Source organism: Bos indicus, chromosome 14 (genome assembly GCF_029378745.1).
Source record: "Bos indicus isolate NIAB-ARS_2022 breed Sahiwal x Tharparkar chromosome 14, NIAB-ARS_B.indTharparkar_mat_pri_1.0, whole genome shotgun sequence".
Lineage (NCBI taxonomy): Eukaryota > Metazoa > Chordata > Mammalia > Artiodactyla > Bovidae > Bos > Bos indicus.
The window spans coordinates 13,373,257-13,378,236 of record NC_091773.1 but is presented as its reverse complement, the minus strand read 5'-3'; positions in this window follow the sequence as shown (position 1 = coordinate 13,378,236).

Below are 4,980 nucleotides of genomic sequence, written 5' to 3'. Positions count from 1 at the left end.
CTAATAAGTGATTACATAATGTGAAAGTTGCGGGATACAAGGCTGGTATACAAAAGCCTATCACTTTCCTATATGCCGTTGTGAAAAGGGGAATTTGAAACTAAAAACACATTATAATTCACATTAGAACCCCCCCAAAATTGAAATATTTAGGTACAAATTTAAGAATATATGTACAAAATCCATATGAGGAAAACTACAAAACCCTGATGAGAGATACTAGAGAAAAAATAATAAAATAAATGAAAGGATATTCCACGTTCATGGAGAGGAAGACTCAAAATGTCAAGATGTAATTTCTTCCTAAACTGAGCTATATATTTAAAGAACTCCTAATTAAGATACCAGAAAACTATTTTGTGGATATCAACTAACTGATTCCAAAGTTTACATGAAGAGGCAAAAACCCAGAATAACCTAACTAGATACTGAAGAAGAGCCCAGAAGACTGATACTCTCTGACTTCAGGACTTATTATAAAGCTATAGTAATGAAAACAGTGTGGTATTGATGAAATAGATCAATGTATCAGAATGAGAACTCCAGAACAGACCCACATAAATACAGTCAACTGATCTTTGACAAGGGATAAAGGCAATACAATGGAGTAAGGTACTGTTTTCAATAAATGGTTCTGAAACAACTTAACATCTACATTAAATATATAAAGAAATATAATTTTGACAGACTTTATATATTTCAAAAAAATCAGCTCAAATGTAGACCTAAATGTAAAATTCAAAATTCAAATGTAAAATTAAAAATTGTAGAAGTTCTAGAAGATTAGCTCAGACTGCTAGAACAAAATACTGTAGATTTAAAAGACAATTATTTATTATGGATGCTGGAATGTCCATGACTAGCTGCCAGCATATTCAGTTCCTGGAGAGAGTCTTCTTCCTGGCTTGCAGACAGCTGCCTTCTTGCTGTTTGCTCACATGTTAGAGAGAGAAAGGGAGACATGGTCTATTTTCCTCTTCATATAAGGACACTAATCCCATTATGGGAGTCCAAACTCTCATGACCTGATCTAAACCTAGTTAATTTCCAAAGCCCCAAACTCCAAATATATTAGGGATCAGGACTTCAATATACAAATTTTTGTAGGGTAAAGAAGTATTCAGTTTATACAGCATATAGGAGAAAACCTAATTGACCTTGGCTATTTAGATGACTTTTCAGATACAACACTGAATAAATGACCTATGAAAAAAATAATTGATAAGCTGGAATTCATTGAAATTCAAAGCTTTTGCTCTACGAAAGACAAAGTCAAGCTAATCAGAAGACACTGACTGGGAGAAAATATTTGCAAAAGACACATCAATGAATAACTGTTATCCAAAATATACAAAAACTTCTAAAATTTGACAATAATAAAATAAAAACAATTTAAAAATGGACTAAAGATCCTAATAGGCACCTCACCAAATAAGACATACAGATGACAAGGAAGCATATGAAAAGATGCTTAGCATCATATGTCATTAGGGTAATGTAAGTTAAAACAACAATGAGGTAACTCTACATATCTCTAAGAATGAGTGAAACATGAAACACTGGCAACTTTGAATGCTGGCAAAGATCCGAGACTACAAGAACTCTCTTTCATTTCCAATGGGAACACAATAGTCTGTGCGGCCACTCTGAAAAATAGTTTGGCAGTTTCTGACATAACTACCTGTACTCTTACCATACAGCAGTGGTTCACCTTGGTATTTACCGAAAAGAATTGAACACTTCTATCCACACAAAAATACTTGGCTGTTTATAACAGCTTTATTCATCATTGCCAGAACCTGGAAGCAACCAAGATGTACGTTAGTAAGTTAATGGGTAAATAAACTGATATATCCAGGCAATGGAAAATTATTCAGAGCTAAAAGAGTTATCAAGCCGTGAGAAGGCATGGAGGAAACTTACATGCATATTACTAAGTGAAGCGCCAATCTGAAAAGCCTGTTTACTGGATGATTCCAATTAAATTACATTCTGGAAAAGGCAAAACCAGGGAGACAGTATAAAGATCAGTAGTTTCACTGGGTTAACAGGGAGGGAAGGATGAATCGAGCATAGAGGGTTTATAGAACAGTGAAACCATTCTATATAATATTGTAATAATAGATATATTTTATTATATATTTGTCAAAACTCATAAAATGTGCAGCACCAAGAGTGAAGCCTCATGTAAACTGTGGACTTTGGACGATAATGACATGTCAGTGTAGGTTTATGGCTTCTAACAAATGTACTGCTGGGTGAGAAATGTTGATAGTGGTGGAGGCTGTGCCTATGTGGGAACAGTGAGTGTAGGGGAACTCTCTGTACTTTCTTCTCAGTTTTGCCATGAACCTAATACTGCTCTAAAAAGTCAAGTATTAATTTTAAAAATCCTACTTTTAAAGAAAGCTTTGGATCTTGCCTTCTACAAAAAAAGACAAAATATTCAAAGATACCAGGGATATATAAGTTTGAGAATAGAGGGGATGTGAATTCTGGAAGTTAGATTCTGAATTACGTATTTATTGAGAGCTTTCAAGAAACTGATATTATGGAAGCATAACTATGCTTGTCAATTACTTCTAGTCACTAGACTATCAGAGCACACTTGTTTGTATGTCTTGTCAGTGGTTCTCAAATTGTGGTCCTGAACCAGCCATGTCAGCATCATCCAGAAACTTGTTGGAAGTAAAAATTCTTAGGCCTTATTTCAGATCTTTGGAATCATAAACTTTGGAGTTGGACCCAGCTGTCAGTGTTCTGAACCCCTTCAGGTGATACTAGGGCTTGCTAACGTTTAAGAACTACTGTCTTAAGATGTAGAACTTCTGCATTCGGCCAAGTTATTATCTGAGTGCAAAGTGCCCACCCATTAGGGACCATGGTTGCATGCAACAGAAACTGTCTTAGGCTGACTTAGGTTAAAAAAATAAAAATAGAAGTAAAATACTTCTTGGATTGGTACTGTATTGGTAATTTCCAGATCAAAGAAACAACCAGACCTCAGGAAAAGTAACTAAGGAAAGGGAATCTTAAAAGGAGTGTTAAAAGCTGATGTTCTTTCAACTGCCTTCTGTACAAATATGACTTCACTAAAGTCCAGAATGTTGGAATAGAGAATACAAGTGGCAGAGAGAGGAGGGTGTGTCCATGCCTAGTGGCAGTTCTAGGGAGATGGGTGACAGGGAAGTAAAACACCCAGCTTCAACTTCAAGGAGGTGGTGTACAGATCGAGGTGCATGAGCTTTGGCACTGGATGTGTCTGGATTTGAGTCCCACCTCTGCTGCTTATTAACATCGGTACTTTGGAGAAATTACCTAACATGACCAAGCATCAGTTACAAGATGAGCTAGGTTGACATGAGGATTAGAGAAAATGTAGACAAAGCACCTGGCCCATAGTAGGTAGAAACTTCTATAGGACACTGTCACCAATCTTTGAATCATCAGCTTTTGTTGATTTCACTTCCCACAGTTTTGGGGAGGGTTCCTTGGATACTGCCTGTGTATTCCCTAAATGTTACCCAATGGTACCCTAGGGGTTAGAACAGGTTAGTACTCTTCCTAACATGTCCTGTACTTCCAGAGATTAAGTTCAGCTGTAGAGGATTTAGCTGAAGGTGAGAGAAAGTAGTCTTTTAAAATAAAGTCATCAGGAGCCGGCTTCCCTGTTGTATTCCAGTGAGGGGAATGAGTCACGGTTTCCCTGCCAACATGTATGTGTAAATACAGGGCAAGGTTAAGCAACTCCCTGTTCTTGCCTTATTCTTTGTGCCATAACAGCAGTTTGTGAAATGGTGAAAAATGCAATGATTGCATGACCTAATTCAGGCCGGGAGGTTCAAGCGGGAAACATGTGTGGGCCTTTCTCTTTCATACACACACTCAACATGGAGCAATCAGCAGGGATTTTGAAACAGGTCCCTGTGGAAATGGATCCAGGGCCCTACACCTACTCATTACATAACTTGAGGTTAAGGAAACAAAGCCTGGTGGATGGGTGTGCCTGGGTATGCAAGCCAGAGAAATACACATGAGATACCGGAGCCCTACCCTATCCTTACTAAGCAGAAAAAAGGAGCCAGTAATGACCTCTTTATCATGGATGGCCAGAATATTTTCTTCTTAGGAGCATCCAGTGGGAGAAGGGAAAAGATGAACATCTGTGAGCACCTACTGTATATTAGAGAACAGGCTGGGTGATTTTGCTAAGGGTTTTTTCAATCTTCAGAAGAGTTCATTTTTTGAGCTGAGCATTATGAGGTCACAATCTTCAAATTATGGTGGAGAAACAGGAACTCAGAAAAGTAAAATCAGATTGCTGGCTAATAACCAGAGCAAGCTCTCAGTGGTATCTATGCAGCCACAGGTCCATATTTTAGCTCAGTATCTTGCTGGAGTGGGAAAGCAACAAGGCCACGCCTCAAGTCCTGTTTGGCCTGTCCCAGTGAGATAGTGTGAGATGAGAGTCAGATTGCTATTGACCTTCACTTGATAGGCATCCACTGCCCACCAGGAATGAATTTGCCCACAGTTCTTTTTGGAGCAAGAAAAGGTGTCCACCACCCATAGTAACTGAAAAGTAGAAGGAACTATACTCTTGATACAAAGAGATAAAGATTGGAACTTTCTAAGCTCAGCTTCATCTTTGCACAGGATTCTCAGTGAGAAAGAACACAATAGACTCAAAAGTCTAAGGCTTTTGCTGTGTTATCCAGCGACAGTAAAATTGTTTCTTACTGTTAATTTTTTCAGTCTTGACAACTTGATGATCATGAAAAGGTAATTTAGCTAATGTCCTTTGAAGTCCCACGTGTACTATCCAATCAAGCCAAAGAATGGAGGGTTCACATTTTAAAATATTTTTCCCTGCCTTCGTGAACTTATTTATTCACTGAAGCACAATATATATTTACTGATAGATTATTGTATGTCAGACATTATGCTCTTGGCAGACACAGCAGAGATCAACAAGGCATA